Source organism: Pinus tabuliformis, chromosome 5_1 (genome assembly GCF_031772625.1).
Source record: "Pinus tabuliformis cultivar Carrire ecotype Pingquan chromosome 5_1, CPIR1, whole genome shotgun sequence".
Taxonomy (NCBI): domain Eukaryota; kingdom Viridiplantae; phylum Streptophyta; class Pinopsida; order Pinales; family Pinaceae; genus Pinus; species Pinus tabuliformis.
In genome coordinates this window covers 469822345-469836320 of record NC_142305.1, presented here as the reverse complement: position 1 = coordinate 469836320, position 13976 = coordinate 469822345, and positions in this window count along the sequence as shown.

Sequence of the window (13976 nt, the reverse complement as noted above, 5' to 3'; positions counted from 1 at the left end):
TCTTGGGAATGATGGTTCTAAGCATATTTCTGTTATAGTGTTTTGCTGAGATCTTTAAAAAGCTTCATGCAAGCTCCACTACCTTCAAAGAGAATTTTAGAAGGTGAAAAATAACTGATATTAAATTATCTTATATTATCTCAAATGGTTTTTTTACGAAATTTGATTTCATTTCCCATTTTGAGAGATATGAGCAATTGAAGTTACACATGTCTGGAATGTTGCATGGTTGCGTGTACCATGAGTTTATGGAATCATTTTCTAACTCCGCAAGTCATGAAAGTTCTACTGTCTTATATAAATAGAAATATTTCTTCCATACCCCAAATGGGTCTTTGACAGAATTTGATTTCATCAACTGTAGCAGAAGTTATCAACAAAGTTGTATCAAGAGGTCTATAATGTGAAAGAAATATTTACAACATCTCATCGGATAGGAGAATCTACAAAACCCATGGCCATTTTAGTTACAAGTCTATAAAAGATTTATAGTTTAGGTACAAATATGTGTGGACTAGTTCTATACCCCACCCAAAATCCATGAGTTTTTATATCTGGAGCAAAATTGGGAGCGGTTACCCTTTAGAGACATGTCCTCCCACCCCAATAGTAGGCACCTGCTTCACATTCATTTGTTTCAGCATAAAAGCATCTGGCTTGGGTTCTTTGAAGACTGGTCATCACACCCCAATATATGAAGTCACATGTTACTTCATCAGTAGTCAACATCAAGGTTATTGGTTAACCACCCAAAACCCTTTTCATTGAACTCCATTTTCTAGGTCACACACTATTAGTATCATAGTTGGTCAGAAGAATTATAGGGTCTCTCTATCCTCAGATCTTCATTATTCATGGTTATGGGTCATCCACAAACCCATGTTTCATCAACTTCCATTTTCTAGGTCACACATTATTAGTATCACATTTGGTCACAAACTTACAAGGTATCTCTATCCTTGGATCTTTGTTTATCATGGTTATGGGTTAACCACACCTAACCCTTATCTTCAATGGCTCTTCCTATTCAACAAAGGCTTCTTGGGAGGTGTGACAACCCTAGTTAAAAATCCATGTAAAAATGTATAAGACAACAGTTGATGGGACACTTATTCCCAGCTGAATGTTGGGAAAGATATCCTAATGTGGGTCTTCATTTTGGTGATTATGGCTAAGAAGGTAATGGTAAAGGATTTGGAAACACATGAGGCATTAATTGGCATATTATTGATGTAAATAGAGGAAATGAGGAGAAAAGGAAGGTGAAAGGCCATGGGTTGCATGCGAGGACAAAATTAAGAAAAATTGTGAAAAATGAAAAAAATAGAGGCCTCATTAATAAAAATAGTTATGAGGAACAGTTGGCAGGCTTGGTTAGTCTAACCTTATTAAGTTCAATACTTGAGATCTCTCATTTCCTCTCTCTCTCTCTTTCTCTCTCTCTCTCATTATTGGAAATTTAGAGATTTCTTCTAGCACTCTTGTAGGGTGTGGCAGACTTGGATTTATGGAGAAAGAAGGAAAACGAAGAGAAGGAAAGCATAAGTGGACATCGAGATCAACAAATAAAATGGCTTTTCCTATAGGTACTGAGTTTCATGTATGTTTTCCTCACTAGTTTTGCAATGCATTGCAAATTCATATGGTCTCTTGGTTATGATTTGTCATTGGAATGGATTTCCTAGATTGACAGTGGATTTTTTTTGGCTTGAGGGGGCTTAACCTAGGTTCGAAGTTAATTATCCAAACAAATCCCTATGCTATTGGCCCTTTTGGAAACATCCCACAGACCGCAGACTGAGGTCTCACCCGAAGCAATATGGGGGGATGTTGGAACGAAGTTTTCGCACCCTTGATATGTCTGAGGGGTTGATTTAGTCCAACTGTGAATAGCTTCATGCAGGTCACTTCGCACACTATCCAGACCTACGAGGCCTTCACGATCTATTATACTCACCTTCGAGTAGCCGTCACCATGGGCTAAGGTGCCTTCACGCTGCCCCAACAGCGATGAGCACTACTTCTTGAAGTTATACTGCGGATCTTACTTATCTTCTTATAAAAATTAGTTATCTTCACATAAAGAGATACTTATCTTATATTCACTTTATCAAGACATTCATATAGCTTCGCACATCATATAAACAATAGAAATGCAATTTATATCTGATACATTCAATGCACAAAACATGAAAAAAAAAAAAAAAAAAATCATGTAAAACTTCTCTTTATTACTTCTCCAATGGTTACAAACTCAACCCGCCCTACGCACTCAGCCTAGGCCTCTGCACACTCAGCTGTAGAGCCTTTTCCTACTCTACGACCAGAAGACTCAACTCTACACTTAGGTAAGACTCAATTCTCCGTCTATTTTCTCCATTTATCATTCTTTCTTCAGTCATTTACAAATTAGAGCCTCACTCTATTTATACAATCCCATGGTCCGAGGACAATGGGTAGATTTCTAAAGCCAACATTACATTACAAAAGTGAGGGAAAACAACCCTATGACTCATTTACAATCTTCGAAGTCTGCGCCCATAAAACGCGAAGTCTTTATATCAGATTTGGTCAAAACGTAGGCTTTAAGCCCCAAAATTTCCCTTGGGGGTTCCCACGCCCAATAGGCCCCCAACACAAACATTGTGACTCGTCCTTGAGTCACTCTATCGATGCGAAGGTCTTCACACAGAGACCTCCCAACTCTATCCGAACTACTGCAAGTTCAGCATCACACTGAGCAACTGCCTGCTATCCCTCCTGCAAGCACTATTTAGAGAATGTTGTATCTGAACTCCTTCATTGTATCTTCTCCTATGTTCCCTACATCTGTTTATAGTCTCATTCCTCCTTTCTACTACCAAGAGCGCTAAGACTATGCTTCGGTGGGCTAGTCAGATAGTCGGGCCACCCCTATACGGCTTGAACTAACCATCAATCACTTTTCTTAGGAAAAGTCCACCTTTAAACTTTACTAACTGCATCGCGCAGATTACCATCTACATCGCGCCACCACTAGTTATCTCTTTAGTAATATAAAACCCAATCTAAGGCATCACATTGATCAACTCTCGATGGTAGCTCCTAAATTTTCCAATGGAACCGTTCACCTCCTGTCTTATCACCATGGCCTTTTTATCAAGAAAGTCCTTTTGTATTCCTTCCTCAAGCTTCTTGACCTCTTCTTCCATCATGGCACTTTTCGCCCTTAACCGAACATTTTCGTTCGTGAGTTCTTGGAGCCAAAGATCACCCTGCTGGATCTCTTCATCAGGCCCCAAGCCTTCTTCTTTATCTCGTTGCGTGATCCCTTCTTCCAAGGCTCTGTTATCCATCATATATGTGGGCTCTGCTATGCACGAACTAGGCATGATAGACTCCATTGTCATTACAGCGTTCGCTCCATAGGCCAGCCTAGAAGGCATCTATTATATTATCTTCTTTCACATCACCCTATAAGCCCATAAAGCTGCTAGTACGCGCATGTCCCAATCACTTCACTACACATTATATACCTTGTTCAGTACCCCACACACCTCGTTAAATGCTTCCGCATGGACAAACTTCTGCATGATCATTCTCTCCACATTCTGTCATTCCAACTTGAGGAGCCATGTATGCAATTGGACCCCGAACACATGCTTATTGACCATATCTCCTGACGCAAAGATCATGTGCATTGGCATAGGTTGTTTTCCATATGTCAGCATCCACATGGTTAGATGTTTGTGAGGTTTATCCTTCCCATTGCATTTATTTGTCAATCGCACTCTAGGATTCCCAAACCATGTGCACAACATTCTCCTGCATTTGTACTAGTCCTCAAAGCTCCCTTTGTGTGTACCCCACCACCTTCCGAGGGTAGCACCAGTACCAAATTCAAAGCCACAAAATGTTGCTTTCACGTCACCTCCCTTTCAAAATTATCTAGGAAAGTATCTACCTCACTTAACCCATCATAAGCACGAAGATCCCTCACTTCTGGCGATACGCACTGTAGCGATCTTGTCACCATATTACAGTTCACCGTGGTTACCTCGTGTAACTGGTTCTACCATTTCTCTATCTCCTCATCCGAATCTGAAGTACAGGAGCTTTTGCACTCCCATGAGATTCGTCCATTCGCAGTGGGATTTACCTAGTCTTTCTCTCGTGCAGTTATCTTGTAGATGAAATCCAAATCATTGTCACTTTCATAATCGATCACCAGTTTGGTGTAGCACTATCCCTCAACAAGGTCTATGGGTATAACCATGCATAGGGACTTCTGAAAAATCATCTTGTGCTTCTTCATATTAATCACCCTGTTCATCTCAGTGGCCCAACCAATTCCTAAGAGCGCAGGGTAGGGATTGTTGTCATCAAAAATCTCTATCACTTCAAAGTCTCCTAGCGTGCTCGTTACCTCAATATCCATGGTGATTCCCTGCAATCGCCCCATGGGTATTATCTTTTGTTGGTTCACCATTCACAGCTGAATAGGAAACCATTGCAGCGTAAGCTTTCACATGCGCTCCCATGTCTGCTTTGGTAGAATGTTCACATCTGATCCTATGTCCAAAATTACTTGGTCCATCTCATATTCTCCAATCTGCGAGGTTAGCCTCATTTCTCTCCTTGTCCTAGTCTTGTGTTTTCCAATCTTCCAGACTACGCATGGTTCTCCTGGTGCGGTCCCAGTGCATTTGTTAGTGAGTTCCTACAATCCTTTTACACCTTACTATCATGTGGTAGCTTCATGCATGTTTCAAGAAACGTCATAAGCATAGATGGGTCCATATCCAGCTCTGATCTATCTTTTCTTCTTGAAGTGGAGGCAATATATTAGCTCCTCTTAGCTTCCATGAAGGTTTCCTTAGTGCACTCCAAATCAAGCTCTGCTTCTTTTGTCAGAGCCTTGCGAAAGCTCAGACCTCATCATCTGCAGGTTCTGAGTCGGTAGAGGTGGTAGCACTCCCTTGTCGTGTATATGAGATGTCAACATAGGACAATCCTCCATCTCATGGTCAAACAAGGTATAATACAGACATGACAGCAACATTGAATTTGTACAATCATGGGCATAATGTCCTGGCCCTCCGAAATTGTAGCATATCAGCTATCTGTGACCTATTCCAAGTCCTCCTCCACCTCAGCTTTGTCTGTGCCCCTAAAATCCAGTTCACGCCACTCCTGCATTTTGGTTTATGGGATGTGTTTTAGCCTGAACTCTATATGTGGGAGTTATATCCATTATCAACTCATAGCTTCTACAAGTGCACTCATCGTGTGATGTCCAATTGATCTATAAAAATTAGAGAACAACTGTTGTGAATTCTACGTGTACTTCTGTAACAAATGGCAGTTGTCTATAACATGCTTTCCTCCTATTTAACAAATCGTGCACCACAAATCAGGTGCTGTGCTAGGTCCTTCCTGTACTTCCGGCCTTAACGGCATCAGTCCTCATCCTACAAGGTAATTCACAAACATAGGGCAGTGGTCCTTATCATGACCCTAACCCTTGCATTTTACACACCACAGCTCTTCGTGCACTTCTAGTTGGGTTGTCCTATCATGTTTTAGACTTTGCATCTCAAGGCACAAGTTTTTCAACTACACGTGGATGTGCTAAACTCCAAAGTTAAGATCCTACATTGGGGTTTCATGTAGCCTCATCGCGATCTCCAAGGCCTCTACCTGAGTCTTTAACCTCTATTGTGATAGCACATTCCTCAAATGTAGTGTTAGCGATGCTACAAACCATTCGCAGTGTTGTCCATCCATCAAAGTCATATTAGCTTCGTAAATCATACACTTCAGTCTCTGATCCAGCTCTCAAGGAGTCTTGCATGGTAGCATTGTGACCTCTTTGAATCCAATGATTGACTGCACTTCTAACTTCGGCCTGCTAAATTCTCTGTTTAGCGAAATTTGGGTATCCATGATTCCCACATTCAGATTGTCATTAGAATGCTTAATATACAAGGTCAGCGTGCGATCTTACAGAACACTGACTAGCATCATTTTATTTATATTACCATCTATAACTCCCTTTGCTTCCATATGGCTCTTATCACGAACCAAAACTGGTCCCTATCTTCATTTCCTACTCCCTTGAACAAAGTAAACTTTATCGTGCTTGCCATATTGACTCGTAGAAGTAGTGAAGGTGGTACGAGTGAATATGGAGGTGAAGGCGGTAAAACTGGGAGCCGTGAAATTGGGGGCGGTATGCATGGAATCATTTGCCTTAACAAATGGATCTCACTTCGCGATGATACCTTCATGAACTCTTCCTCGTCTCCTCATGGAGGTGAAATCAAAGCGTTATTCTCTGGTCCCCTACTTCCTTCATTTATGTATCTTTTTCCACATCGTGTAGCTCCAGACGTCAAGGTAATTACATAACCCTCTTTTCACACAATATCATTTTAATCCAAGTATTCAGAGACTTTATGTACTTACCTCATGGTCCTTTGAGAAAGTGTCACTATGCTTTGCTATAGATGACTAAAGTGTCTACCACGAACTCAGTAAGGAATCCTCCTATAATCTGATCGAGCTAGTGATCAACAACACGTGTGATCTTATCCTCCGATGCTTCCAATCTACGCACCATATCTGGGGTACACACAATAGGATTGTTGAGTTTTCACCTTCCTTGGCTATCTTCTAGCTTCGTGATCCACTTATATAGCTCAGTAGGGAAGGATGCGAAAAGATTTCATGGATCTCTATGTACAGGTAGCAGTCTAACTACTGTTCTTTTGTCAGGTGCAGATTCCTGTTCTCCTGAACCATGAACTTGTGAATTCTTCTGTCCAACCAATATTCAATTTCCTTCTTAGTTGGATTCCAATGATACGACATCAGGCATCTCTATGCAGACTCCCATCCCAGTAACGAAACCATTTGTTAGCTTGAGGTGGCTTGACCTAGGTTCAAAGTTAATTATCCAAAGAAATCCCTACACTACTGGCCCTTTCAGCAATATCCCATGAAGCAAAGACGGAAGTCTCACCCGAAGTAGTATGGGGGGATGCTAGAACCAATTTTCAACACCCTTGAGATGTATAAGGGGCAGATTTATTCCAACTATGAATAGTTTCATGTACTATCTTGACCAGCGAGGCCTTCATGATCTATTATACTCAACTTCAAACAGCCCTCACCAGGGGCTGAGGTGATTTCATGCTACCCTAGTAATGATTTGCACTACTTCCCAAAGCTATATTGTGGATCTTACTTATCTTCTTATAACAATTAGTTATCTTCACGTAAACATATACTTTATCTTATATTCACTTTATCAACACATTCATATAAGTTCGTGCATCATATAAACAATAGAAATACAATTTATATCCGATACATTCAATGCACAAAACAAGAAAATGATACACAGAATTGATGTAAAAATTCTCTTTATTACTTCTCCAAAAGTTCCAGACTCGACTCACCCTGCGCACTCAGCTACAGGGGTTCGCGCACTCAATTGCGGACTACTAGGCCTCTGCGCACGTAGTTGCAGAGCCTTTTCCTACTCTACAACCCAAAGACTCGACTCTACATTAGATAAGACTCAATTCTTCATCTAGTTTCTCCATTTATCCTTCTTTCTTCAGTCATTTATGACTTAGAGCCTTGCTCTATTTATCCAATCCCATGGTCCATGGATTTCTAAAGCTGACATTACATTACAAAAATGAGGGTAGACAATCCTATGACTCATATACAATCTTCGCACTCCGCGCCCACAAAATGTGGAGTCTTTACATTGGATTTGGTCAAAATATGGGCTTTAAGCCCCAAAACTTCCCTTGGGGGATCCTGCACCCAACAATTTCCCTAACCTTTCCTTTTCCTAGATAGCCATGGACACAATGGGTTTAGCTCCTTGTTTTCTTTTGGTTGGTTCTCTTGTTTGCTTTAGCTTAGGTTGACTTATTAGGTCCTCAAATCCCTAGTTGGAAAAACTCTCTAGAATCCATTGGTGGGTTGAGTTACTAGTCCTAGGAGCCCTAGTGGGACAAAAACTCTGGAATCTCGATGATAGTTGTGGGTTGAGTTACTAGTTATAGAAGCCTTGGTTCACACAAGCGCTCTATAGCCCTGGAAGGCTTGGGTAGAGACCAATATGATGATGCTTTTGTGATGTTATACTGTGAGGTGGAATCAATGTTTGAGGGCTTGAGGTGGTTGGCCTCTAGAAATACTATATGATTTTGATTAATGTGATCTATGAGATACAACATTCACACTTTGAATATGGCATGGCAGTGAATGGATGAAGAGAGATTTGGCCCATGCATTATGATTAGGTGGAACGTGGAAGTCCCATCCTTGGTTTTGATTTTGCATCATCAATAAGAGGTTATTTCTCCTTGTATTTCTGTGAGTATTACACTAGTTTATATGTGGATTATATGGTTTTTCTTTCCTTGTTATTTCTATTGGTATTATACTGGTTATGAATATGTATTATCATAGTGGATATGTAGGGCTCCCATCATGTTTTTTCTTATATATGAATGAAAAATGTATCTATTGCCTAATGGATGAAACTGCAACTAAAGTGATAAGGAAACAATGCCTCATAGCAAATCTCAAATAAGTATGAGACCCCTATGCTTAGATCTATTATTTAGACCTATAGATTACATATATGCCAAGTGTTTGATAGAATGTTAGTCCCGTTTGGGGATGGTTAGGTCAACTCCTAGAGCTATTTTTTGGTTATTAGTAATTTTATCATGTGTTTAATGGATTGCAGAAGTTATAGCAAGTTCTAGGGAGGGGCCAAAATTCTAGGCTTGAAAGTTGTCTTAAAATCCTCGGAATCCGATAGAGGTCTTCTGGAAATAGTCCCTGGACGTAGGCATATAGGCTTGTGGGAGCATCTAGAGTTCTTTAGACACTGGCATGCCCATAGCATTGGAGCATGTAAAGGTCAAGAGGTGTAAAACCTCAGTGGGCCTCAGGGACTGGTTAGAAGAAAGGTTGGGATGGTTCCAAGAGTTCCTATTGTTGATGCTGAATATGTATATGGTGTGTTTTTATATCTTCCACCTACTTAATGTGAATTACGAGGTTGAATCATATCATAGTAGCCTCTCATCCAATGTTTGCCCCAGTTGGCCTACTACTTGGGTAGATGTGGGAGGAGGGTGTTACAGTAGGGAACGTCACACAATGGGGACCATTTCTTCTTAAGGAGGGAGGAATGATCTGAATGGAAAGTGACATCCACCAGTGGTATTCATTTACCCATGGTATTTATCCACCCATGGAATTTACATGTGATATTATAAGTAAAAAATACTATAAGTAACAAGTCAAATTTTGTATACGAACAAAATTTTCCACCACAATATATATTTGACAGTTATTTCATTTTTTAATAAATAAAAAAAATTCTTTGTGGTTTTGTTTACTCTGTTTTCTCCTCTTTCCTTCTAGTATTTCAATGTTTTTAGATCTTCCGAGCCTCCCCCAAGATCCACATCATTTGAGAAGTGAGGACAAATGATTTTTACCAATCATTAGTGATTGGAGTATAGTAGCTTTGTAAAGAGGTTCATGTGCTTTGTTAAGTGTTATGACTCCTATAAGGGATTGGGAGAAGGTGCTAACTACCACTGTTGTGGAATGGAGAAACACATCCACACTCTTAATTGTTATTCATATGAAAAGAGGAGATAAACTAAGGTGCAAACAACTTTCTCTTGTTGAATGGATAAATTTGTCTAGAGTCATTGTTCATAATCATATGATGGGAGGAGTTAAGAGAAGGTGCAAATAACATTACATTGTTGAATGTTGTTAATAGAATCAAGGATATATTGATGGTTGTTGATACTATGAACTCGGCTTCGCATGGGTCAATCCATGTATATACACCCATATTTTCTATAAGGGGAAACTCTACTAAAGAATCCTAAAATGACATAATTTAGTTAGATGTCTAAAAGTGTAGTTATAATGTGATCAATGGAAATGGGCTAAGAATGTAAGAGTTGAAGAGTTTACAATATAGTCTCTCATACATTTGAAGTCGATACATGGAATGTGCTCAATTGAAGAATCCTTGGATTTTGATATTATCCAATGAGCATGATGAAGTACAATGATAGTTGTGTTGATGAGAAATATAGGCTGAGAGATTTAGAGGCATTTTAATATGGAATGATTGGTTGTTTCTACAAAGAGAAGAATAATGATGAAGGTTGAGTTTGTAACAAGGTCATGTTTGGTTTGTAACAAGTATGATTTTGTAACAACAAGGAGTTGGTTTCCTAATAGGGTCGAGTTTTCATTGTGGTAGGGATGAATTTGTTTTGTGAAAGGACCAAAATTGTTCCAAGAAGAATCTATCTAGTTAAGGGCATGTCGACTGCTAAGAGGGTCGAGTTGTGGAAGAAACCTTATAAAATATATGAATGTAGAAATCAGAGTTGAGTTGCAACATAAGATTTAAGTAGTAGAGAGCTGTAGCAGTTGACGATAACACCTACATCTAAGAAGGAATATGTAGAGTGTAGTAATGGTGTTATACAGTGGAAATATTAAGCAAAACTTTTGCAGAAAATCATTACCAAAACATATATGAAAAGTTTTGATTGGATTTATGCATAAGGAAATAGTTTTATAGCATATATAAAATTAAAATAAAAAATGTTGGTACTCTGAGTATGTGCGTAATGTAGTGAAATATCTAACTCACTAAGACTTGAAGCAGTGAGAGAAAAATAAAAAAATCTAAAGCTTAAATTAAAGAGAAGTATCTGTGGATCTATTTTTATAAATCGATGAAAGATAGGTTCGCTAGGATGAGTGGGTTAGTTCCTGCACATTAGGGAGAAGGTGCTTCCATAAGTTTGGAGCCTATAATACATCAAGGAGCCAATGCTTACTTCTGGTTGACATCTATAAAGAAAGGTGGTTGGTTACTCTTGCATGTGGGTGTCTGCAAATCAAGGGGTTGGTTCTTCCTCCATGTTGAAGCCTATAAAGATCAAGGATTTTGTGCTTCCTTCAAGTGGGTGCATATAAATTTAGGTAATAGGCATCTCCTTGTGGTTGGAGCCATAAAAGCTAATGTAACACTAATTTGTAGCCTAAGACAATATTTAGAAATAAGTTTTTAAATTTTCTCCTTTTATGGGCTTCGACAAATATTTGTGTCTCATATGTTTATGTTTTTTATGGTGTTGTTGCATGATAGTGTGTTGTTTAAATGGTTAATTTCTTGGTGATTGGATATTGTTAATAATTGTTTAAATTGGCGATAATAATAACTCAATCACCTCTCAATATTATCTTTGTTTCTATCATATGCCTCCAATGGGAGGCACTAATGGAGATAATAAGGACCGCATCCAGGTGGTAGCCAAAGGCTCAGATCTGTCCACTTGATTGTAAGTCATGGTTTTGTTTTGTTTGTTTCTAACTCCTACTATTGACTTTTTCCCAATTAGGCCCATTACTTTATGTTCTATGTTGTTTTTTAGTTATTCCTCCTTTCAATTAGATTGACCTTACGATCTTAGTACTGTTTTAAAACTCCAAGTCTTGAAGGAATATAATTAAAGAAAAAACATACATTACGATAAAAGAATATTATAATAATATGTATTTAATTAATTTAAGTTATAGGTATAAAAAATAAAGAAAAACTTAAATTTGCAGAAGGGCACTAAATTACAAGAAACCCAAGTAACAAAACAATGGAAGGATTCACACCATGAAAACTAGAGAAGGGTTATAAAGAGAGCCCATATCTCAAAGAGCCCACACTCAGACCCCAACCCATGGTATTGGCAAAAGTTTAATAAGAGATGAAAAAAGTGAAATTTAAGTATTATCACACTTAACTTCCACTTTTCTATCCAATATTTATTATTTTCCCTTTATTGCTTATAAGTTAAGACTTATCTTACTAAATGCTTCAAACATATACAAAATGTAATTTTGTTCCTTGCTTTAAGTGGAATAGAAATGTGAATTTTTTTCATTGGAAAAATGTAAAACATCAATTTATTAAATTATTTAATTGTGTTAACATATGTAACTCAATTTTTAAACTTAAATTGTCTCATATTTTTTTAAAGTACAACAAGTTTTGAGGGGACATTCTATCCATTATAAAAAATGAAAATAAAAATAAACCTAAACATCTTTTTTTTTCGTATCATGGAAGAACCTTTATCTATCCTCCTCTTAGTAAACTGACTCACAATAGAGGAGATTTGAACCTTGGATCTCTCAATTTTCAAAGATATCACATTACTTTGATCCCGAATTAAATTTCCCCTACAAAATAAAACTAAATCTTATTATGCCCAAATTATCTCATTTTTTAAATATTCAATACAAATTATTTCAATTTTTCAATTTTTCAATACAATATTTGAAGGTCAACCACAAAACAAATAAAACAAAATTCCCATATTTAAAATATTTCATTATTTAAACGTAATTGTTGAAACGTAAATGTAGTTCTTTCGATTAGAAAATGTCATCGATTAAAAAATCAATATTCTATTTTAACTAAATACCTGTAATTCATATTAATTGTTGACGAATATAATTAGTTATGTTAATTGAAATCTCTTTAATAATATATGATATTTTGAGTTCACACTCTAACTTTAACAATATGGCAAATAAAATAAAAACAGAAAACTTCCCATCCTCAAAATATTTCATTATTAAAATGTAATTATTATATAGATGTAACTTTAAATTCTATTTCTTTTAATTACAGAAGTAAACAATGAAAACAATGAGTGTTCCATTTATTGGAACCTCTTTAATTAGATACCCCTCCGGTCATGTTCATTGTCACTCAATAAATATCGATATATAATATAAAGCCAACATGTTCATTGCCACTCAATATATATCGATGTCTAATGAAGCTGACAATGATGCCCTGAATTAAAAATCTTGAAACCACTTTTCAATACAACTAAATCAATTTGCAAACATGACTGAGTGAGCATCGACATTTCTGCAACGAATAATCGTTTAATTTTGAAAATATAAAAATTAAATTAAATTATTTAATTATTTTAATAAATGTAACTGATAGTTTTTTAGATTAAATTGTGTTGTATTTTTAAAATATTAGATAATTTGAGTGCACACAACGTCTAATATCACAATTAAATAAAACTTAAAAAATAAAACAATTTCATTATTTAAACATTACAACATATTTAGCTATCAATATTTCAAGGTAAATTTTGTGATAATTTTAAAATATTAAAGGTTTTAAGTTGACATTATATAATATAAAAATATATATGGTGTGTCCAATGCCGGGCTATCAAAACCTTGGGGAAACATGATTATAAAGCATAAATTTTCAACAATGGGTGAGATCCGAGGGGAAACATGATTATAAAGCATAAATTTTCAACCATGGGTGAGATCCGATAGAAAAAGATGTGAGTTACGTCTACAGTTGTCCCATCTATGTTCATGAGAAATAGAGTTAGAGTGACTGAGGGGTGTTCCATTGTCCAACGGTTGGTTGTTGCCTCAAAGTGGAGGAGAATGATGAAGGTCGAGTTTGTAACAGGGCCGCGTTCGTTTTGAAACAGTGTTGATTCTGTGATAAGGATGAGTTTGTTTCCTAATGGGGTCGAGTTTGCATCGTGATATGATTGAAATTGTGTTGTGAAATAGCTAAGACTATTTCAGGAAGAATCTTTCAGTTAAGGGCCTAAAGAGAGCTATGAGGAAACTGTTGGGGAAAAAGGATTAGAACATATGTGTACGCAGATATGAGAGCTAAGTGCATATCTAAGTTGTAATATAAGGAAGTATGAGCAGTAGAGAGTTGTGGGAGTTTATTCTAACACCTAGATCTAAGAAAGGATATGTAAAATGGGATAATGGTTCTATACAGTGGAAATAATGAACAATGTAAAATGGGATAATGGTTCTATACAGTGGAAATAATGAACATAACTTTTGTAGAAAAGAGT